General features: G+C 45.6%; 1 protein-coding gene across 1 annotated transcript in view; it reads right to left on the bottom strand.

The window, feature by feature from the left end:
- Positions 1–877: 877 nt before the first annotated feature.
- The window catches only part of TMEM92 (transmembrane protein 92), a 365445-nt gene continuing 341341 nt past the window's right edge, over positions 878–24981 (bottom strand). Inside the window, exon 6 of the transcript XR_014150712.1 lies at positions 878–889. The gene's annotated coding sequence lies outside the window, so the exon portion shown is untranslated. The remainder of the gene's footprint in view (positions 890–24981) is intronic.

The following is a 24981-nucleotide window of genomic DNA, read 5'->3' as shown; positions in this document are numbered from 1 at the left end:
AGCATAACATGGAGTGGATGAGGTAGCATTGGCCGAGAGCATTGGCAAGGGAGTCTTCCTGAAAGCCCCTTCGACGCAGGATGTGGGGAATGGTCTGGGGTCTTTACAGAGCATGCAGATTCACGGGGAAGGAAGGTTAAGACGGTGGAAGACAACATGGGTCTCTCGACAGGCATCCTGGGAGTTCCAGTTCTGCTGTTTTCAGCCCATCACATGACAAAAGTGCGGGGAGGGGGTGTCAGAGAGGCCTCTCTTAACCAGATATAAGCATGCAGGATGCTTTGACAACTACAGTGGTACCTCAGGTTAAGAACTTAATTCGTTCCAGAGGTCTGTTCTTAACCTGAGGTACCACTTTGTGCCGCTGCCGCCGCACAATTTCTGTTCTCATCCTGAGGTAAAGTTCTTAACCCGAGGTACTACTTTTGGGTTAGCGGAGTCTGTAACCTGAAGCGTTTGTAACCAGAGGTACCACTGTACTTCCATTTCTCCCAAGGCAGCATATTACCTACCAGTGTTAGAAACTCTCATATACAGTGGTACCTTGGGTTAAGAACTTAATTTTTTCTGGAGGTCCGTTCTTAACCTGAAACTGTTCTTAACCTGAAGCACCACTTTAGCTAATGGGGCCTCCCACTGCTGCCAAGTGATTTCTGTTCTCATCCTGAAGCAAAGTTCTTACCCCGAGGTATTATTTCTGGGTTAGCAGAGTCTGTAACCTGAAGCATCTGTAACCTGAGGTACCACTGTATCTGACTTTTAGAAGACATCTGTTAGAAGACATCTGAAGGCAGCCCTGTTTAGGGAAGCTTCTAATGTTTGATGTCTTATCACTTTATTATTATTAATAATAATAATAATAATAATAATAATAATAATACAGTCGTACCTTGGTTCTCGAATGCCTTGGTACTCAGACGTTTTGGCTCCCAAATGCTGAAAACTCGGAAGTGAGTTTTGGCTCCCGATTGAGTTCAGGAAGCTCCTGCAGCCAATTGGAAGCCGCGCTGTGATTTTCGAACATTTTCAGAGGTGGAATGGAGTTCCAGAACAGATTACGTTCGAGAACCAAGGTACAACTGTACTCTGCTGGGAGCTGCCCAGCAGATGAGTGGGGTATAAATAAAAAATTACCGGTATGGTGATTTTGATGATGATGATGATGATGACAGGATCATGGACAGGGATTCAGAGGTTTCTCCGCAGCTGTAAATTTCCACAGGCCCCAAGCCTTGAGGATAAACAGCCATTTTAGATTTGGTCCTAACCAATGTTGATGACCTGGTTAGTGGGGTAGAAGTGGAAGGATCATTAGGCGCGAGTGATCATGCTCTTCTGAAGTTTACTATACAGCGGAAAGGAGCAGCCAAGCATACTAGGACTCAATTTCTTGACTTTAAGAAAGCCGACTTCATAAAACTTAGGGAAGTGCTGGGTGAGATCCCATGGACAGTAATACTAAAAGGAAAGGGAGTTCATGATGGCTGGGAGTTTGTTAAGAGGGAGATAGTAAAAGCACAACTTCAGGCAATACCAATGAGACGGAAACATGGAAGGTGCCTAAAGAAGCCAGGGTGGCTATCTAAAGAACTTTTAACTGTGTTAAGATTAAAAAAGGATGTGTACAAAAAATGGAAAAGGGGGGAAACCACCAAAGAGGAATTCAAACAAATAGCCAGCACGTGTAGACACAAAGTCAGAAAAGCTAAAGCACAGAATGAACTCAGGCTTGCTAGAGAGGTTAAAAGCAACAAAAAAGGCTTTTATGGGTATGTTCGTAGCAAAAGGAAGAACAAAGAAACAGTGGGGTCGCTCAGAGGAGAAGATGGTGAAATGCAAACAGGGGATACCGAAAGGGCTGAACTCCTCAATGCCTTCTTTGCCTCAGTCTTCTCCGATAAAGAAAACAATGCCCGACCTGAAGAATTTGGAGCAAATGATTCAGCAGAGGAAACACAGCCCAGAATAACTAAGGAGATAGTACAAGAATACTTGGCTAGTTTAGATGTATTCAAGTCTCCAGGGCCAGATGAACTGCATCCAAGAGTATTAAAAGAACTGGCAGATGTGATCTCAGAACCACTGGCACTCATCTTTGAGAATTCCTGGAGAACAGGCGAAGTCCCGGCAGACTGGAGGAGGGCAAATGTTGTCCCTATTTTCAAAAAGGGGAAAAGAGAGGACCCAAATAATTACCGCCCAGTCAGTCTGACATCAATACCAGGGAAGATTCTGGAGCAGATCATTAAGCAAACAGTCTGTGAGCACCTAGAAAGGAATGCTGTGATCACCAATAGTCAGCATGGATTTCTGAAAAATAAGTCATGTCAGACTAACATGATCTCGTTTTTTGACAGAATTAAAAGCCTGGTAGATGAAGGGAACGCAGTGGATGTAGTCTACCTTGATTTCAGCAAGGCATTTGACAAGGTGCCCCATGATATTCTTGTAAAGAAGCTGGTAAAATGCGGACTTGACTATGCTACCACTCAGTGGATTTGTAACTGGCTGACTGACCGAACCCAAAGGGTGCTCATCAATGGTTCCTCTTCATCCTGGAGAAGAGTGACTAGTGGGTTGCCACAGGGTTCTGTCTTGGGCCCGGTCTTATTCAACATCTTTATCAACGACTTGGATGATGGACTCAAGGGCATCCTGATCAAATTTGCAGATGACACCAAACTGGGAGGGGTGGCTAACACCCCAGAGGACAGGATCACACTTCAAAACGACCTTGACAGATTAGAGAACTGGGCCAAAACAAACAAGATGAATTTTAACAGGGAGAAATGTAAAGTATTGCACTTGGGCAAAAAAAATGAGAGGCACAAATACAAGATGCGTGACACCTGGCTTGAGAGCAGTACATGTGAAAAGGATCTAGGAGTCTTGGTTGACCACAAACTTGACATGAGCCAACAGTGTGACGCGGCAGCTAAAAAAGCCAATGCAATTCTGGGCTGCATCAATAGGAGTATTGCATCTAGATCAAGGGAAGTAATAGTGCCACTGTATTCTGCTCTGGTCAGACCTCACCTGGAGTACTGTGTCCAGTTCTGGGCACCACAGTTCAAGAAGGACACTGACAAACTGGAACGTGTCCAGAGGAGGGCAACCAAAATGGTCAAAGGCCTGGAAACGATGCCTTATGAGGAACGACTAAAGGAGCTGGGCATGTTTAGCCTGGAGAAGAGGAGGTTAAGGGGTGATATGATAGCCATGTTCAAATATATAAAAGGATGTCACATAGAGGAGGGAGAAAGGTTGTTTTCTGCTGCTCCAGAGAAGCGGATACGGAGCAATGGTTCCAAACTACAAGAAAAAAGATTCCACCTAAACATTAGGAGGAACTTCCTGACAGTGAGAGCTCTTCGACAGTGGAATTTGCTGCCAAGGAGTGTGGTGGAGTCTCCTTCTTTGGAGGTCTTTAAGCAGAGGCTTGACGACCATATGTCAGGAGTACTCTGATGGCGTTTCCTGCTTGGCAGGGGGTTGGACTCGATGGCCCTTGTGGTCTCTTCCAACTCTATGATTCTATGATTCTATGATTCTATTCTATAAACTTCATAGGATGATGTTCAGGTCCATATTCACGCGGAGAAAGAAAATAATTTATTTCTATATTATTTTATCTAGCTTCTATCCTGCTACCCTTCCTCCCAAAGGGTATAAACAATACAATTAATTGGTATAAACTGGTATAAACAATACAATTAATTATTATTTTTTGGAAAGACATTTAAAACCAATGAAGACCGTTTAAAAAGTAAGCAGGGCAAAATGGGATATATGTATGTAGATGTTGTTGCATGTATTACATTTATACCCCACCTGTTTTCCAAGGAGCTCCACATGGCATTGCATGGGTCTCCCTCCTCTTGTTTTATCCCCACAACAGCCCTGTGAGGTGGTTTGGGCTGTACTAGGGTTGCCAAATGACTGCGAGAACCTGCATAGGTGTGCTCCTGTGCTTTTAGCAACTGCAGGCCATCCGATTTTCCAGAGATTTACAGAACCCATCCCAGTTTCTGATTTGATCCCAGAATGTCCGGCTTTTCCATAGGACGTTCCTATTTTCATCAGAGAAATGTTGGACGGTATGGAGTTATGCGACCCCCGAGCCAAGGAGATAGGTAAAGATTGTAACCTTTAGAAGATATCTGAAGTTTTTAAATGTTTAGTGTTTTAATATGTTTTTATAGGTGCTGGAAGCCGCCCAGAGTGGCTGGGGCAACACAGTCAGATGGGCAGAATATAAATAATAAAATTATTATTATTGTAGAATAGGACGTCCCTATTTTCATCAGAGAAATGTTGGAGGGTACGCAACTGCACAAAATGGAGAAGGAGAAAAACATTCTGCCAGTGATGCTTCTTGGGGAGCATAGAGATAATCTATGCAAATAGAAGAAGAAGAAGAGTTTGGATTTAATATCCCGCTTTATCACTACCTGAAGGAATCTCAGAGCGGCTAACATTCTCCTTTCCCTTCCTCCCCCACAACAAACACTCTGTGAGGTGAGTGAGGCTGAGAGACTTCAGAGAAGTGTGACTAGCCCAAGGTCACCCAGCAGCTGCATGTGGAGGAGCGGAGACGCGAACCCAGTTCACCAGATTACAAGTCCACCACTCTTAACCACTACACCACACTGGCTCTCTGCAGAACAAGCATATAAAGTATTGTAAATAGCTGCAGAACACGCTGGTTACTGACAGCGGAGGAGCAAGAGCTGGTAAAAATGTTGGCAACTCCGCTAGGAAATTGTGGCAGCAGCACTCAGGTCAGCGTGCTATTTAGGGCTTTTTGAGCTCTCTTTTGAAGAAACTAAACAGCCACCACCTCTAAATATTTTGTACCGTGCCTGAAAGCAAAATTGGCACCTCTGCCATAGTGGGCTCCCTGGGTGGTCCCCTTGGCCAAGAACTCTCTGTTCTCCCAAGTTCAGCTCCTCATCTGGAAAACTAGAATACATCTGGCCCTTACTGCAATCGACACAGCAGAGTATGATTTAGTTCACTTGCCGACCTCACCTGCTGTGCACCTGGATGGGAAAAAAGGAAGGGGGGAGTGAAGGAAGGGCAGTGCCTCAGACAGCTCACAATTTATTTAGATGGGATTCCCTCACCTCTCACCTGCGTAGTCCATCTCTTTAGAGGAAAGCATGCACAGATCTCTGTGCACACACCTGTTTTGCCACAGGTGCACACACGATGCGCAGCCAGGAAAAAGCCACCGGTGCTCTCAGCCCTGGCTTTGCCTGCAAATCTCCTCTGCAGCCCACAACCCGTCTCAGTCCAATGATTGAAATTACCACGAGCAACGATTATCATGCCTCTCCTCTCTCCCCCCCCCCCAGTTGTTGTGTTGTTGTTGTTGTTTTTGCCGCAGTCATTTGTCCTGTTCGGATGGAGCCAGGCCGAAATAGCAACAGGAAATCATGACCGTATCGTGCTCGGAGCCGCCTTGGTTTTTTTTTTTGCAAAGTGATAAGTGAAGCCACAACAAATTAATTTCATTGGTCCCAGATGGAGCCGTTCAGGAGCTGCCATCGTCCTTCCAGGCCGCAGTGTGTGGGCTGGGAAAGTTATTTCCCCACCCCCACCCCGCAGTTTGACCAATTTAAGGCATGTTTTGTAGGAGGTTTATTATTATAAGACAAATGGTTCTGTTCCTTGCTGGGCCTGTCTTGCAAAGCAGAACCCAGAGATACACAAACTACTTTGGCCTTAATTTTTTAAAAATAAAATATTTGTAATAGGACATTGACTGATGCGGTATTAATCAGTGTGCCCATGGTATCTGGCGGAACTGGTATCTGGCTCCAATACCTGCCTCTTGGCTCCATTAACCTCCTGATAGGAAAAAAAGATGTTTCTTAGCACCATCAGGGTAGTCCAGGCTTCTACTCAGCAAAAATCCACTCCTGGATCCTCAGCAGACAATTGACCCTGGAACAGGGTTCAATGTCTAAAACCATATTTGCCCTGCAAGACAAAGGCTTGCCGGAACAAGAAATTTCGGGTGGGGTGTGGGAAGTCATTAATTTCACATTTCAGTGCGAAATGACCTAATTCGCACTTCACCAACCTGTACATAGCTATCCTTTGAAAAGTGCAATTCTCTAAATTTTGTTCCCCAACACAAATGCGTTAACTTTAGCAATGATCCCTCAGGATGGATGGATGGTTTGATTTCAGTCCCCCGCCCCAGTTTTTTAGTTTTCCTGCATTAAAAAAAGTCCTCAGGGAAATTCACCAGTGTTTTAGTGAGAATATATCCTGATGTTCATATTTGTGTATGTGATCTGCCCTAATATACACACTGCTGGATCAGTGGATCAGGAATCCACTGAGCAGGAGGACTCCTTGATGTAGCAGCTCTAGCTTACCACAATTTTTGCAGTTATCACACCCACACCGTCCGTTTCAAGCACTCTTGTGCCAGGTAAACAGCCATAGCTTTCCGCAAATAATCCTGATACGTATGGTTTGTTAAGGGTGCTGGGAACTGCAGCTCTGGGAAGGGTCCCCTAACAGCGCACATCAACCTTAACAAACTTCAGTTCCCAGGATTCTTTGCGGGAGGCCATGCTTGTGTACGCACAACATTTTATTCTAGAACAACTTGCTGTTGTTGCTTTCTGCGTAGTCCGCATACGATCTAGATCTGTTGCATTGTTATTATTATTTTGGCCCCTGAAAAGTGCTTGCTGAGAAATTGAACTAGAAGCTCCCTGCAGATTGATTCTGCAATATCTCATAGTGTGTCCACTTGAAATCGGATGTAGATAGTATCCTCAGCTGCCCAATGATGTTCTGGTATTTGATATATACCAAGATTGCAATCTCCACTTCTTCTTCCTCCTTCATTCATCCATCAGGGGCTTAGGTGGGCGGGCGGAGGCATGGATATCAAGGGGAGGTTTTTACAAATGCACATTGAATAAGCACACCCATTCTTATGGATGGCAGGTTCTAGATTCAAAGGCGTACTGTCCCTAGGCTCCTTTGTGTACTTGGCAAGGCATTGTATAAGTCCGTTCGACTTCCAAAAACATCTGAAACCAAGGCGCAGCTTCTGATTGGCTGAAGGAGCTTCCTGTACTCAATTGGAAGCTGTGGAAACTGCGTCGGACGTTTGGGTTCCAAAGAAAGTTCACAAACCGGAACACTCACTTCCAGGGTTTGCGGTGTTTGGGAGCCAAAACGGTTGAGTCCCAAGGCGTTTGACAACCAAGGTACTACTGTATGGGGTAGCACTTGCGTTGATGCAACATGGCCTTGCTCTCCCTGCAAACAAATCAGGATGAATCCTCACTAAACAGCTCATCTGGAAGTAAACACCGCTCCAGATGTTGACGTGCCATGAATTTATAGGAGTGCATTATTATACTGACTGATTTATTGCCAGCCTCTTCCCTCAAAATCCCCAGCATGGAATTTTCCTTCTTCACTGATGCACCACACTTGAGGTGACATTTTTATCGAGTAATCCGCCCTTTCCTGGTTAGTCACTGTTAGCGTCTGTGCGGTGAAAGTTAGGATTTATTTTTTTCCTTCCACATGTCTCACTTTACAGTAACATGGAACCTAATTTGCATACCCACCATTCACCCTGTTTGGAAATGTTCTTTTTGAATTCTTCACAGTTCCACGTGGGTTTTCACTGGGCTCAATTATTTTGTGTCATCCATGAACTCATACCCTTCAACATTTCTCGGGCGAAAAGAAGGACATTTCTCACTACCCCAACTGACCTTCTTTGACCTCCATTTTTTTCTTCCACCACTAAAATGTAAAGGTCAAGGACCTCTGGACGGTTAAGTCCAGTCAAAGGCGACTATGGGGTTGCGGCGCTCATCTCACTTTCAGGCCGAGGGAGCTGCCATTTGTCCATAGACAGCTTTCCGGGTCATGTGGCCAGCAGGACTAAACTGCTTCTGGCGCAATGGAACACTGTGATGGAAGCCAGAGTGCACGGAAATGCCATTTACCTTCCTGCCACAGCAATACCTATTTATCTACTTGCACTGGTGTGCTTTCGAACTGCTAGGTTGGCAGGAGCTGGGACAGAACAATGGGAGCTCACTCCGCCATGGGGATTCGAACTGCCGACCTTCTGATCAGTAAGCCCAAGAGGCTCAGTGGTTTAGACCACAGCGCCACCCGCATCCTCCACCACTATATCCACAGGACACAGTACATACACACACACACTGCCATCCTTAGAAAACTCCTTAAACCCAATTTTATTTCATCTTTGGTAGATTTGCAAAAAGAGAAACATACTTCTGTTTGCGGACCACTTCGGCAGTGTTGGACATCATAAAACAAAGCTTTACGGATTGTTTTCACCAGATAAGAATCTGACCCATTGCTTCTTTCAAAGACTTGCATAGTCCACAAAGACTATCGTAGACTTATAAGATTTATGTTTGTTTGGTTCTATGTTTTCAAGAGAATCCATCAAGAGTGCACATTTTGTGACTTTCAGAGATTTATCAGATCTCTGTTTATTTGGTTTTGCAGAGAGTGCAAATTTCATATATTTCATATTGTTCAATGTTCTGTATAGATTATATAAAGAGTTTATATTGATATTGCATTGTTGTACAGTGGTACCTCGGGTAACAAACGCTTCAGGTTACAAACTCTGCTAACCCAGAAATAGTATCTCAGGTTAAGAACTTTGCTTCGGGATGAGAACAGAAATCGTGCTCCAGCGGCGCGGCGGCAGCAGGAGGCCCCATTTGCTAAAGTGGTGCTTCACGTTAAGAACAGTTTCAGGTTAAGAACGGACCTCCGGAACGAATTAAGTACCTAACCCAAGGTACCACTGTTAAGTTGTGGGTGAACATATGAGACGACACAGCGATTCTTCAAACAGCTCTTGTTTATTCACAGGCCAGAACAGAACTGGGCTGAAGGGTTCAGCCAATCTGCTTATATAGAGCTCCACTACAACGCAACAGTAACCATTTTCTGTAACTATCCAATCACTGAACGTCACTTTCAATCCCTTATTTGCATATGTGGCCCTGAGTGAAAACTATCTACAGTATCCCCCTGCTGGCCCAGGGTGAGTACATAACAACAGGAATTCGTTCATTTCCCCCCCTTCAAAATATAGTCCGGCCCCCCACAAGGTCTGAGGGACAGTGGACCGGCCCCCTGCTGAAAAAGTTTGCTGACCCCTGGCATAGACAATAGATAGGGCAGAGCTTCCCAAACTTTTCATGTCGGTGACACACTTTTTAGACACGCATCGTTTCACGGCACAGTAATTCAGTTTTACTAGCAAACCGGGGGTCAAACCAGGCATAGGCAAACTCGTCCCTCCAGATGTTTTGGGACTACAACTCCCATCATCCCTAGCTAACAGGACCAGTGGTCAGGGATGATGGGAGTTGTAGTCCCAAAACATCTGGAGGGCCGAGTTTGCCTATGCCTGGGTCAAATTGACCCCTTTCCAGCCCCAAGGAGAGCTCGCGAGACATACCTACTGTGATGGCCTGGGATTCCGATTCAGAGGATGAACCAGAGGAATCCCAGCCTGCACAGGAGTCCCCGCCTCCAGGGCCGGCTGAACTGGGGCAAGGCCTAGATGCTGAAGAGCCTGCACCTGTGACAGAGCATCAGGAGCTGGCCCCAGGTGAAGCCCTTCTGGCCCCAGAGGGGCTTGACGACTCAGTGGCCACAGGTGAGCCTCCTCCAGGGCCCAGTAACCCTTCGGCCTCTCCTGATCTGCAGAGGCTTAGGGCAGAGAGGCGAAGGGAACTGGTTGCCCCCAGGAGGAGTGCTCGCCTTAAGGCCAGAGGAGGCGGGGCTCCTGGGGGTCGGGACCGCCCCCGGCCTTAGAAGAGAATAAAAGCCCAGTCAGCCTGGCCCCAGGTTGCGGGAGCAACGTCGTTGTTGGCTTTGGACCTTCCTGTGTTCCTGATCCCTGCTTGGCCTCCTGTTCCTGACTATCCGGTGTTCCAGTTCCCAGCTCGGCCTCCTGTTCCAGCGTACCTGTTCTCCGCCCGGCTCCCCGTCTTGGACCTCGCCCCTCTTCGTGTGGACTCTGCTTACACCCACGGTACCTTCCCCCGGGACCAGCACACCTACACATTGCAGCCAATACACTAACCTGTCGTGACACCCAGTTTGGAAAGCTTTGAGACAGGGGTTCAGCTGGGACACCAGTGAAGCTGGTGGAAGGCACTCTTTGCCACTGAGGCCACCTGAGCCGCCCACCTGTGACTCCCAAGTCTCCCCCAAGTTGTCAAAATGAAGGGGGAAGGGAGGAATGCTGTTGGCAAAGCGGCGCAGCTCCCCCCCTTACCCCGATGGCTCGGGGTAGGTTTGGGAGTCGAGGGTGCCTGGCACGCCGAATGTCACCTCCCTCAGTGAGGGAACCCGGGGCGGTCCACCCCCACTGCCCCCCTTCCTGCGCCCCTGCCCCCAAGCTGTGTACCTGCTCCTTCAGAGGGAGCGCAATCCCATCGAGAGCAGGCCACCTCCCACCCATCTGGTCTAGGGAACCACCCACTAACAGTGCCTCCAGTCTTAATCCGGATCGAGCTTCAGTTTCTTGGCTCTCGTCCATCCCGTTCCCAAGGCAAGACAATGGTCCAGCGCATCCATTAAGGAATTAAAAACCTGCTTTGGTAAGTTTTAAACTGTTTAAAGGGTGAAACTAGTCAGAATGCCACCAACCTATTATTGCATGGATGATATGTTACAGAATAATCCTGCAAACAAGGGGCGGGGGGAGGTAACAACAACATCCATCTGAGGGGCTCTAAATGGCTGCTAAGTTTATTCAGGAGGTTTTAATGAGGGATATTTTCAAACATTTAATGTCCCCTGAGCTGCCTCTATCTACATGTTTGTTAACAATGTCAAAGAATAGAAGGTTTGTGAGGCCAGACTTTCTGTTGCAGAAGGAAAGATTCTTCTCTCCCCCTCTGCCCCCAAAGATAGCAATTCTGGCTTTAATCAGTGTTTCTATGAATGAATTTTGGATAGGCGTTATTTTACATTTTATACCCTGCTTCACCACTGGAATACAGTGGTACCTTGGGTTACATACGCTTCAGGTTACAGACTCTGCTAACCCAGAAATAGTACCTTGGGTTAAGAACTTTGCTTCAGGATGAGAACAGAAATCGTGCTCTGGCAGCAGGAGGCCCCATTTGCTAAAGTGGTGCTTCAAGTTAAGAACAGTTTCAGGTTAAGAACGGACCTCCGGAACGAATTAAGTTCTTAACCCGAGGTACCACTGTATAGCAGTCAACAAAAGGCAATCTAAAATTAACACTCCTTGCACACCAAAAGAGATAAGATTAAGTTCATCCATCACTAATTCTAGTATGACTTCTGGTCCCCTAAGTAAGGTTCCTTATGCTGCACATTTAACTTTGTATCTCCTAAGTTCTTCTGTTGGTTTATATCTGTAACAATCTCTTATTTCATGCAGAAATCAATCCAGGCCTGCAAAAGAATTTATTTTATTACCATGTTCTTTTAAGTATTCTCTGTAGATATTCCACGCTTTATTGAATATTTGGTCTGTATGGTCTCGGAATCTTGCTGTTAATCTTGCTAGTTCTGCAAGATATACTAGCATTTTATTTTGCCAATCTAGTTTAGAGGGGGCAGAGTCCCCTTTCCATACCTTAGCAATTAGAATTCTAGCTGCTACTACCACATACATAAAGATTTTCCTTACTCTTTTTGGAATTTCGTTGCTCGTTATGCCTAGTAAGAAGGCTTTGGGCTTCTTTGGGAAGGAACATTTAAACATTTTTTAAAGTCCATCGTAAATTATTTCCCAAAATTCCCTGGTTGTTGTTGTTGTTTTTTTTTTTTTGCAGTTCCACCACATGTGAATCACGGTGCCTTTGCTCTTTGTCTTCCAAGGAACTCACCTGACTGGTTTGCCAATCTCTCCAGAACTCTTAACACCTTGAAGTAAGCAAAACTCATGTTTGCTAAGGCTGTACTGAATCAGGAAGATAAGGAATTGTAGACAGGCCAGAGCTGGTCACAGCACAATTAAGGATGTTCCTATGTGTATGTACAGTCATACCTCAGGTCGCGCGTTTTCAGGTTGCGCATCGGAATGGGTTACTTCCGGGTTTCGGCGCTTGCACATAAGCACCAAATCGCACTTTGTGCATGCACAGAAGCGCCAAATTGCAACCTGCACATGCGCAGACGCAGCGCTGCGGGTTGCAAACATGCCTCCCGCACGGATCACGTTCGCAACCCGAGCGTCCGCTGTATCTGAATAGATGTGTATGAATGTGTGTGTGAATGCCTTTGGGTGGCTATGCTCCACTTTCCCCACACCTGTTTGTTCTAGCTCCACCCATTTTTGGCTCTGGTTATGCCTGCGGCCCAGTTCTGGCTGGGGCAATGCAGATGTCAACAGGAAAAAATATTCTCCAACCCAGCCCTCGGTAAACTGGAATTCACGATAAGTGTGACGCAGGTCAGAACGAACCAGTAAAACAGTAGGAACAAAATGGGGTGTGTGTGTGTGGAGTTCTCATGTTCCCTACCTGTAACCTGCATGTGGTCGCTCTAAAATGGTTGTGTGAATCAGTGCTGAGAAGAGAGATGTGGATCAAAGCTACATCTGGCTTTGAAGCTTCCTGCTCTCAGATGCGTGTGCATAAGCTGCTGTGAGTCAGTGTGCTGGTGCCGAGGGTTAACCGTGCGGTGAGGTCCGAGTCCAGTCCGAGGTTGAGGATGCAGTATGGAGGCTGTCTGTCAAAGCTGAAGCTGGGTCCAAGACAGGGAGTCGGGTGAGGTCAGGAACTCTGGCAGGAGAGCAGGACAGGGTGCAGGCAGGAACAGGCTGCCAACAATGTTGCTCCCGCAACCTGGGACTGGGGCTGGCTGGCTTTTATCTGCCCCGAGGCATAGGGCAGCCCCGGTCCACAGGTGACTCGCCTCTCCTGGCCTGGAGGCGAGCACTCCTCCTGCAAGAACTTAGTTCCCTCTGCCTCTCTGCCCTGAGCCTCTGCAGCTCAGAAGAGGCTGGAGGGTTACCGGACCCAGAGGCAACCTCAGCTTCCTCTGATGGGGCTGAGAGTGGAGCACCTGCAGGCAATGGGTCCTCCATCACCTCAGGAGCCAGAGCAGACTCAGCTGGTGCCTGCATCTGAGGATCCAGCACAGGTGAGGACTCTTCAGGCTCAAGCCCCAGCCCCGGCTCAGCTGGTTCTGGAGGCAGGGACTCCTGTGCAGGCTGGGATTCCCCAGGTTCAGCATCCGAATCCGAATCCCAGGCCATCACACCCAGCAGTGGAGGGGAGGGGAGGGGAGGAAGGCAGTCTGCACTTGCTCAGAGTTCCTCTTTCCCTGTGTTGTTGTTGTTATTACTTCCTTCCAACGTATGAAACTTACACCTGCAAAGGGAACTGTTGGCATTAACCCCTGTGGAAAGCCACAAGCCTTTCCCATACTTTAATTGCAGACCTACTCAGTGCTCCACCCGGTCTCCTGTTGTTTGGGTTGCGTGCTCCTCGTTGGATAAATATAAATATAAACCCAGCCGCGGCCAATTTAACCTGGACGAAACGGCGGGGGGAGGGGGGGAAAGTAATTTCATGGTAAACCATAATTACTAGTACAAACCAATCCCTTCATTTGCAGACCCATTTGGAGGAGGTGTTTGGCGACATGAATTGGCATAATTAGAATTCTGTCTGCTTGTAATAAATAAGAGACGATTGCTTATAGTGTTCTGGGTTTGACAATATATATAATATAATATATACATTGCAATGGATGGACTATTTTGGATATGAAGAAACGTGGGCATCTTGGGCGTTTCCTGAGATCAACATCTACGGCAAAACTTTCTGGATGCTCAATTGCTAAGTCTTCAAACTTAACTTACCCCCTCCTCCCTGTTTCTCTCTTTTACACACACACACTTCAATGGAGGCGAATTTCGTCTGCGCTGCAGTTTTAAGAGAAGCAACCTAATTTACACCTCCTGGACTAACAGGCAGCTCAGAACATAATTATTCTTCTTCGGATTCTGCAAGAAAATATGTACCAGCACATGCAAGGATGGGGGGGGGGTGTATTTTAAGAGAAGCTACATTTAGAAATGAGCATTAGTATCAAGATAACAGTAAAAATGTGGTAAAATACTATTCACATAAGCATTGGAAGTATGAATCTTTACATGGACTTTGCCAGTGTTATTTTTCTAGAAAAAGAGGTGCCAGAACACATCCTGAACACATCCCTCGTTCTCTTAGAACGGCAAAGGTTCACACCAGTGAAGGCGGTGAAGGTCTTGTGTGAGTGTCTGGAGGCGATTGGAGGATGGATGGTGGCTAATGGGTTGAGGTTGAATCCTGACAAGACAGGGGGGGGGGGACTCCCTGGTCCTGAAAGAGGTAACTGTGCCCTTGAAGGACCAGGTGCGCAACCTGGGAGTCATTTTGGACTCACAGCTATCCATGGAGGTGCAGGTCAATTCTGTGTCCAGGACAGCTGTCTACCAGCTCCATCTGGTACACAGGCTGAGACCTCCCTGCCCATGGACTGTCTCGCCAGAGTGGTGCGTGCTCTAGTTATCTCCTGCTTGGACTACTGCAATGCGCTCTACGTGGGGCTACCTTTGAAGGTGACCCGGAAACTGCAACTAATCCAGAATGCGGCAGCTAGACTGGTGACTGGGAGTGGCCGCCGAGACCATATAACACCAGTCCTCAAAGACCTACATTGGCTCCCAATACGTTTCCAAGCACAATTCAAAGTGTTGGTGCTGACCTTTGAAGTCCTAAACAGCCTCAGCTGAGGTCCAGCCCAGATGGCCTTCTGACGGTTCCCTCACTACGAGAAGCCAAGTTACAGGGAACCAGGCAGAGGGCCTTCTCTATGGTGGCACCCACCCTGTGGAATGCCCTCCCACCAGATGTCAAGGCAATAAACAACTATCTGACTTTTAGAAGACATCTGAAGGCAGCCCTGTTTTGGGAAGTTTTTAATGTTTGATGTTTTATTGCTTTATTATTATTATTATTATTATTATTATTATTATTATTCTGTTTGGAGCTGCTTAGAGTGGCTGGGGAAACCCAGCCAGATGGGCGAGGTATAAATAAATTATTATTATTATTATTATTATTACTACCTGAGAGGTGCCAGAACTGAGTTCTGTCTGGGGGGGGAAAAAAGCCATGGGCTTTGCTGTAAAAAGATCAGAAATATGAGGAAGTGTCACAGAAATCACTTGTGTTACAAATGAGCAGATGCAAAATTGACAGGGAATGGAAATAGACAATTCATCCGTAGTCACTCATCACAGATGGCTTGGGGGATCCATTTGTTTCATTTGGTTGTTAGTTAAGACGATTTTCAGAATTTATTTTTTTTAATTTAATCTGGCGGTTCTCAGTTGTTTGCTTATTTTATGTCAGGCTGCGTATTGTTTTATGTTTGCGGTTATCGCTCCTTGGCTGTCAAATCTTTGTTTTGGAATCGTAATTCCAATTTCGTAAAGCCACTCGACGTTTCGCACAAACAAGAAGCAGACCTGTTGGAAGGATGCTGGAAGCGCAAGCTCAATATGCAATTCTGTGCTCCCGGTCTGAACGCAAGCTTCCACGCTGTACTCCTTTCCAACGGAGGAAGGGAAATGCAGGCTATATTTTAAGAAAAGGGGAAGCCATGGCACTCCAGATGTTGTTTTACTCTTGTCTTCCATCGTCTCCAGTCAGTATGGCCCAATGGTCAGGGATGATGCAACATCTGGAGGGTTGTAGGTCCTCAGCCCTGTTATATTGAATTGTCTATATGTACCGTATTTTTCACTCTATAAGACGCACCAGACCATAAGACACACCTAGTTTTTGGAGGAGGAAAGCAAGAAAAAAAATATTCTGAATCCCAGAAGCCAGAATAGCAAGAGGGATCGCTGTGCAGTGAAAGCAGCGATCCCTCTTGCTGTTCTGGCTTCTGGGATAGCTGCGCAGCCTGCATTCGCTCCATAAGACGCACACACATTTCCCCTTACTTTTTAGGAGGGAAAAAGTGAGTCTTATAGAGCAAAAAATACGGTATTTTATTTATTTATTTATTGAATTTATATACCGCCCTATACCCGGAGGTCTCAGGGAGGTTTACACAAAAGATTACAATATATAAAATCAAAATAAGAACAATAGCCCAATAACAACCCACCCCCGCAAAGCCACATTTTAAAAGGGTGTTGGATGTTGATCAGGTCAACCAAGGCCTGGCGCCTAAAGGTGTGTAATGAAGGCACCAGGCGAACTTCCTTGGGGAGAGCATTCCACAGATGGGGAGCCACTGCAGAGAAGGCCCCGTTCTTGTGTTGCCACTTTCTGGACCTCTGGAGGAGGGGACACACAATGGAGGGCCTCAGAAGGTGATTTCAGGGTCTGGGTAGGTTCATATGGGAAGAGGCAGTCTTTGAGGTATTGTGGTCCTGAGTCGTTTATTGCTGGACCAAGGTTGAGAAAGTGGACTGAAAGGGACGGTTGTCCCAAAGAAGATGATTAAATCATTCATGTATGCAACAACAGCAGCCAGAATCCCATATGTGCAAAAATGGAAAGAAGGGGAAAGTCCCATCCAAGGCTTTTAAAACTAATGGACTATGCAGAAATGTCAAAGTTGAGAACAAGACTAAGGGCAGATCTACACTCGTGTTTTTTTTATCATTAAGGAAGGGTTAAGGAATGGTATAGATAAGGTAAAGGGACCCCTGACCATTAGGTCCAGTCATGGCCGACTCTGGAGTTGTGGCGCTCATCTCGCTTTATTGGCCAAGGGAGCCGGCATCATGTGGCCAGCATGACTCAGCCGCTTCTGGCGAACCAGAGCAGCGTACAGAAACGCCATTTACCTTCCCGCCGGAGCAGTACCTATTTATCTACTTGTACTTTGATGTGCTTTTGAGCTGCTAGGTTGGCAGGAGCAGGGACCGAGCAACAGGAGCTCACCCCGTCGTGGGGATTCGAACCGCCGACCTTCTGATCGACAAGTCCTAGGCTCTGTGGTTTAATCCACAGCACCACCTGCGTCCCATGGTATAGATAGGGTTGCCGTATTTCAGAAAGGCCGCTTTTCGGAAATTCCCCCCAGACATCAAACCCGCCTTTGAAAATCCGGTAATGTCCGGGGAAATCTGGATGTATGGGAGCCCTAAGATAACCATATGGACACAAGACGTTCTGCTTTTAACATTCAGAATGCTCTATTAAAATTTGATACTGGAGGGTGCTGCAGAACAACCAGCAACGAGCAGTAGGGGATCAGCCATTTTGACGGAAAAAACCCCAAAGGTAAGAAACACTTTATTTTAAAATTATGCCTTGTGATGCTTTAGAGCGATATACAGTGGTACCTTGGGTTACATACGCTTCAGGTTACAGACTCTGCTAACCCAGAAATAGTATTTCAGGTTAAGAACTTTGCTTCAGGATGAGAACAGAAATCGTGCTCCGGTGGCTCAGCGGCAGGCCCCATTAGCTAAAGAGGTGCTTCAGGTTAAGAACAGCTTCAGGTTAAGAACAGACCTCCGGAACGAATTAAGTACAGTGGTGCCTCGCAAGACGAAAATAATCCATTCCGCGAGTCTCTTCGTCTAGCGGTTTTTTTGTCTTGCGAAGCATCCCTATTAGCGGCTTAGCGGATTAGCGCTATTAGCGGCTTAGCGGTTAAGCGGCTATTAGCGGCTTAGAAAAAGGGGGGGGGAGGGAAAAAACTCGCAAGACTTGCAAGACGTTTTTGTCTTGTGAAGCAAACCCATAGGGAAATTCGTCTTGCGAAGTGCCTCGAAAAACGGAAAACCCTTTCGTCTAGCGGATTTTTCGTCTTGCGAGGCATTCGTCTTGCGGGGCACCACTGTACTTAACCCGAGGTACCACGGTATCTACTATCGTTCTAATAATGTTAAACAGGCCCATGTTGCCCCAGCCCAAGAGATCCAAGGCATGAATTTTTTACTGAAGGGTGGACTACTTGAGAAAGTTATCGTAGTCAAATAAAGTCGGAGGCAGGATTTAAAATATGAGCAGCGGAAGGGAAAGGATTATAATTGTAACAGAGGAAATATGTATTAGATAAAAGTTATGCTGTGTGATGCAGTAGGAAAAGGATGGGAACAAAAACACCTTGGTGGTGAGGCTGGGAAGTCAAATTGTTAGGGGAAATAAGCATTGAAGCTGAAGTTAATTTGTTAATTTGTTTGGGAGTCTCCCTACCTGTGGATCCTAGCAACGGACATTCAGACATGCAGGTCGGCCGAGTGGGTAGATGCTGAGACTCTTAATATTGGGGTCATGGGTTTGAGCCCAACGTCGGGCAAAAAGATTCCTGCTTTGCAGGGGGTTGGACTAGATGACCGTGAGGTTCCCTTCCAACTCCACAATGCTATGGTTCTATGAAGCATCCTGCCTCTTTACCAGGAAATAGGTATTGCACATCGGAAAAGTAGTATCTCCTAGGACCATAAAGATGTTACAACAAACTTTGGTTTCCTTGCTCCTCTGAAGTTTGAAAGCAACTTTCTCCAAGGTGGAGAAAGCAGCAGACACCGTTCTTTGTCTCCCTGTTTTATCCTCACGTCGATCCTGCGATCCTAAATTAAACTAAGAGATGCTTCCTGGACCAAAAACACCCAGGGAGTTTTGTGCTAGATCTTCACGCCTGTTTTATGGTGCGTGGGTGATGGAAAAAAAGAGGACTGTGTATTGTCTCTGATTTTTGTGCACAGATTCTCTTTCTGAAATCGCTGGTTCATGCATACATTATGTTCTGCCCTTTATTCCCAGTTTTTCCACCCATGTGCCTGTTCTGCTTTTCCATCCGCACTGCGAAATCCATTCCTCAGAAACCCAGCGCCACGTTCTTTTAAAACTTCTGATTTTTTTTGTCTTCTTCTCCTTCCTTGAGGCCATCCACGAGGCCCACAATGTAGCTGGAAATAGACACCTATTCTATAACCACTGGCAGTCCCAAACCATGCGCCTGTCAAACCCCAAATTACAGGGTTTGGCTGCTGTGGGCCTCCATCTGCGGCTTTGCAAGAAGGATTTGAGACCAATGCGAAGCGCTCTCCTGACTTGCCTTTGCATATATGCAATCACAGGAAATATTTCGCTGGCCTCTCATTGGCCAGGCCTGCCAAGTGGAGGAAACCAATGGGGTGCACTTAAACACCTCCTGTTGACCACACAGGCTCTTTACCCCATGACCCGAGAAGCTGACAACACAGCCAATGAGCTTCCTAGAAGCAGGTGCCCTGCTGAAGGAAGTGCTTATACAGTGGTACCTCGAGTTAAGTACTTAATTCGTTCTGGAGGTCTGTACTTAACCTGAAACTGTTCTTAACCTGAAGCACCACTTTAGCTAATGGGGCCTCCTGCTGCCGCCGCGCCGCCGGAGCCCGATTTCTGTTCTCATCCTGAAGCAAAGTTCTTAACCTGAAGTACTATTTCTGGGTTAGCGGAGTCTGTAACCTGAAGCGTATGTAACCTGAAGCGCATGCAACCTGAGGTACCACTGTACAATCCAGCTGGGGAGCTTTGCCTGGCCTTACCTCAGGCACAGGCAAACTCGGCCCTCCAGATGTTTTGGGACTACAACTCCCATCATCCCTGACCACTGGTCCTGTTAGCTATGGATGATGGGAGTTGTAGTCCCAAAACATCTGGCGGGCTGAGTTTGCCTATGCCAGCCTTACTTGCACACACCTGGTGAAGCAGCCTTAGATGGGAATCTGCCTTCCCATTAACCAAGGGATTTGGACTAGGGATGGGGAGAAATTTGATCCCATCCACGTTTAAAGCTGAATTGCATGTCCTTCATCAGTTCTCTGATGGAAATAAGGACATCCTATTTCAGGCACAGGCAAACTCGGCCCTCCAGATGTTTTGAGACTACAATTCCCATCATCCCTGACCACTGGTCCTGTTAGCTAGGGATGATGGGAGTTGTAGTCCCAAAACATCTGGAGGGCCGAGTTTGCCTATTTCATACCCTCCAACATTTCTCCAATGAAAAATAGAGACACCCCCTCCAACGTTTCTCTGATGAAAATAGGGACATCCTATTCCATATCCTCCAACACTTTTCTGGTGAAAATAGGGATCTCCTAAGGAAAAGCAGGGATCAAATCAGAAACTGGGATGGCTTCTGTAAATCTGGGACAGTTCCTGGAGAACAGGGGTGCTTGGAGGGTCTGGAATTGATCAAATCCATGCTTTCCCAAACAAAATGGGAACTGAAACAAAACCATATTTCAAAATTCACACTTATTTGAATTTTGCGCACATCTCCCACTCTTACATATTAGCCTTATCTGAGACTAAGTCCCATTGAATTCAGTGAGACTTGCCTCCAAGTGGAAATGCAAAGGATGTCCTCCGGCAAATTAGCTTCACTTGAGTCCCATTGAACTCAACAGGTCAAGTATATCCCATAGATTTCAACTGGAATTAAATGTAACCATCAATATGGATCAAACCCATAGGAAGAGTATATGCAGAGTTTCTTACTGAATGAGAAATGTCAGCTGGTCTGAACAGATCTTTTTTTTTTCAACTTAAATTTTTATTAGTTTTCATCAAACATACATTCCAATACATTCGTTGTATTAATACATCTCATACATAACATTAGCTCTATTGAGCTTTGGACTTCCTTCCTCCCCTTCGGTAAGTAGCTGGTCTGAACAGATCTAGAACTCAGCCTGGCCTGCACATATTAGCAGAAGGTGGTAGTAGAACGGATTCTACAACTTCAAACTATAGGTGTGGGGTGTTTCTGATTTGATCCCAGAATGTCCCGCTTGTCCTTAGGACGTCCCTATTTTCATCAGAGAAATGTTGGAGGATATGGAGTTATGCGACCCCCGAGCCAAGGAGTTACTTAGTTTAATCGCAAAGTATTGGAAGACACAAGATTTACCCACTCTGGAAGAATGGCAGATGCAAGTGATAGACTATATGGAATTGGCAGAAATGACTGGCAGAATCCGAGACCTGGGAGAAGAGTCGGTGGAAGAGGACTGGAAGAAGTTCAAAGAATATCTCCAAAAACATTGTAAAATGTTTGAATGTTAAAATGATGTTGGATATAAAGATAACATGGCATCAGTGACATAGTTAAAAGGAATATGCAAAAATGTTTTAAAATGGAAAGGGTGAAAAGACCAGAGTAATATTATGTCAAATCTAAACAAAATGATCCAAGGGATTAAGTTATAAAGAACATGCAAAAATGGATTTAAAAGAAAGGAAAACCGAAGACATAATAGGTTGAAATGTATAATATTAAATAAGATTGGAAAGAGGGTAAGGAATTGCTGAATTTGATTGTGTAAAGGGGAACGCAGAAAAGGGAGATGCGAGGAAGTCAGGAAAGAGGGTTATGAAGATGGTTAGTAAAAAAATGGGATTTTTATGTTTTTTCTGTTTGTTTTTTCTGTTATGCCTTTTATTGTGTTTAAATGTCTATGTTGAATATTTGTTTTATTATGTAAAATTTCAATAAATATTTCATTAAAAAAAGGAGTTACTTAGTTTAATCTAGTTACTTTAGTCCAGTTACTTTAGACAACCTTTAGAAGGCAGCCCTGTATGGGGAAGTTTGATAAGGTTTGATGTTTTATTATGTTTTTATATATGTTGGAAGCAGCCCAGAGTGGCTGGAGCAGCTCAGATGGGCTGGGTATTATAATAATAATACAGTGGTGCCTCACAAGACGAAAAGAATCCGTTCCGCGATTCTCTTCGTCTAGCGGTTTTTTCGTCTTGCGAAGCAAGCCCATCGACGGCTTAGCAGCTTAGCGCTATTAGCGGCTTAGCGGCTTTTAGTGGCTTTTAGCGGCTTAGCAGCTTAGTGGATCAGCTGATAAGCGGCTTAGCGGCTTAGAAAAAGGGGGGGGGAGGAAAAAAAAGTCGGAAAAACTCACAAGACATTTCGTCTTGCGAAGCAAGCCCATAGGAAAATTCATTTTGCGAAGCGCCTCCAAAACGGAAAACCCTTTCGTCTAGCGGGTTTTCCATCTTGCGAGGCATTCGTCTTGCAGGGCACCACTGTAATAATAATAATAATAATAATAATAATAATAATAATAATAGAAAAGGAAGCCCCTTTTTTCATCAGAGGAATGCTGGAGGGTATGCGTAAATTGGAGTTTTCATGAGGACGAAGCAGCTTTTAACTGGTTCAAATAGCTCACCCCACAAACAGCGAGATAAATCGTCTCCTCTCCTGTCCACTGAAGTGAAATACCGCCATCTAGAGCCTACATTCTGTAATATCCAAAGGAAGCTGTTCACTGGCGCAGAGGCGAGGGGAATCCATTGCTTTTAGTTACTATAGTGGTACCTTGGTTCTCAAACTTAATCTGTTCCGGAAGTCTGTTCCAAAACCAAAGCGTTACAAAACCAAGGCATGCTTTCCCATAGAAAGTAATGCAAAATAGATTAATCCATTCCAGACTTTTAAAAACAACCCCTAAAACAGGATTCCACATGAATTTTACTATCTAACGAGACCATTGATCCATAAAATGAATGCAATAAACAATGTAGTGCAGTCACACAGTCTATTAATCAGTAGCTGAACTGGGTTCCACACAGTCACAAAAACAAAAAAAGAGCTGCAGAAACAAAAATGCAAAATAAATAGCAAAAGCAGACAGACCTCAGTGTAACACTCAAATCAAAAGCATAACACTCAAAACGGAGCATGTTCAGCTTCTGAAAAAAGTTCGCAAACCAGAACACTTACTTCCAGGTTTGCAGTGTTTGGGTTCCAAGTTGTTTGAGTACCAAGGAGTTTGAGAACCAAGGTACCACTGTACTGCCATTTCAGTGTCTCCCCTTCATAGCTTTCAGTCTCAAAGTGGGTTAGGACTACAGGGGGTACCTCCAGTTAAGAGCTTAATTCGTTCTGGAGGTCCGTTCTTAACCTGAAACTGTTCTTAACCTGAAGCACCACTTTAGCTAATGGGGCCTCCTGCTGCTGCTGCGCCGCTGCTGCACAATTTCTGTTCTCATCCTGAAGCAAAGTTCTTAACCCGAGGTTCTATTTCTGGGTTAGCGGAGTCTGTAACTTGAAGTGTATGTAACCTGAAGCATCTGTAACCCGAGGTACCACTGTATGTCCAAATAGAAACCGTGTTAAATACACATAACTATCCCTGTAGTCATCTGTGGCCATGATATGGTTATGCAAATAAAAAAGGACATTTTTGTATCCAAGGTGGACTTAAAATCCATGAACTCCCTCCCTTGCCCCTGCTCAGCCAAGACACCCCAGAAATTCAGTAAGGAGACCTGATCTCTTTGAAAACTGCTTATGCAACAGGCAAAGTAGCTAAACATATAACACAGGATTTACTCCTGGACCAAACTGCCCTTTACATAGAAAAACATTCTTGATTTGATCTCCCAACTTAAGAAAGAAAGAAAGAAAGAAAGAAAGAAAGAAAGAAAGAAAGAAAGAAAGAAAGAAGGAAGGAAGGAAGGAAGGAAGGAAGGAAGGAAGGAAGGAAGGAAGGAAGGAATGCAGACATCTCTGGGAGTGGCAGACAGTTTCACTGGACCACTAGCAGAGGGGAAAATGGATGTTTAACCATCTCCCAGTGAAAACCACTGCCGTTGTCTTTCCCCCAGTTTGGGGGGAGGGAGATTATCTTCCCCTTTTTCCACTGTTCCTGCTACAATTGCAAATAAACTCCCTGCCATCTTGCTCCAACGAACTGCCTTTCGGTTAAACAAAAGATGAAAAAACACCAGCATCCTCAGGGAGATTCAGTAGCCGGTTTTCTGCATGAAGCGCAGTTTGGCCGCAAGTGTTCTGTTATGAGAAAAACTGTTCCCTTATGGGGTATTCCGGAGCCCGTATAGAGTCCTTAAGTGGGTTCCCTATCGGTAGGAGAAAACAGCAGAGGCCAAGCAGAGTATATTGAGAAGCAAAGTGGCTGGAAAGCCTGATCTTTATTAAAGGAACTGTTGCAATAGGGTCCTCACTCACCACACGCAGGAGGGAGGAGGAACCCTGAACAACGGTGCACAAGCCCTTATATAGTCTTTTGAAATTGCCCACCCTGTAGCCCATGACCCCACCCCAAAACATCATACATACATCACAGAAGGAGGCTTTCCACAACAGAAATCCTGTCTGCCAGGATACTTGATAATGGTCACTGATGGCATTACCTGGGCAGCCTGGCCATTCTTTGGTGATGGTTAATACTTTAGTTCCTGAGTCCAGGGCACAGGCTCACCCTATTCATACACAAATACGCCCTTTAAGGTAGGATTTGCAAGCAAAATGACAATGGGGAGGCTTTCCCCATTTGCCTCCCTTACTGCAGAAGAATATCTGAGGTCATTGGGAGAGTCAAAACGGCTTCAGGATTGCTCTCCCATTCTATTTCAGACACGTGGTTCATGTATTTAGATATGTGTGCATTTATGAATATTTATTCTATATTTGAGACCTGAAAATTCTTATAACATTATTATTACATTTGGATACAACCCTTCATCTGTTGCAGTTATCTAACCTAGAAGTTACCAGAGCATAGACCATGGGTAGGCAACCTAAGGCCCGGGGGCCGAATCCGGTCCAGTAGCCCTCTCAATCTGGCCCGCGGACAGTTTGGGAATCGCCGTGTTTTTAATGAGTAGAATGTATCCTTTTATGCAAAATGCGTCTTTGGGTTATTTGTGGGGCCTGCCTGGTGTTTTTACATGAGTAGAATGTGTCCTTTTACTTAAAATGCGTCTCTGGGTTATTTGTGGGGCATAGGAATATTTTCCAAAATATAGTCCGGCCCCAGACAAGGTCTGAGGGACAGTGGACCGGCCCCCGCTGAAAAAGTTTGCTGACCCCTGGCATAGACAATAGAAGGGCAGAACTTCCCAAACTTTTCATGTCGGTGACACACTTTTTAGACATTTAGGTGTGTGTGCATTTATGAAT

Source organism: Podarcis erhardii, assembly GCF_964252035.2.
Source record: "Podarcis erhardii genome assembly, chromosome: 13".
Lineage (NCBI taxonomy): Eukaryota > Metazoa > Chordata > Lepidosauria > Squamata > Lacertidae > Podarcis > Podarcis erhardii.
The sequence above is the reverse complement of the archived record's forward strand: the minus strand, read 5'-3'. Positions and strand labels throughout refer to the sequence as shown.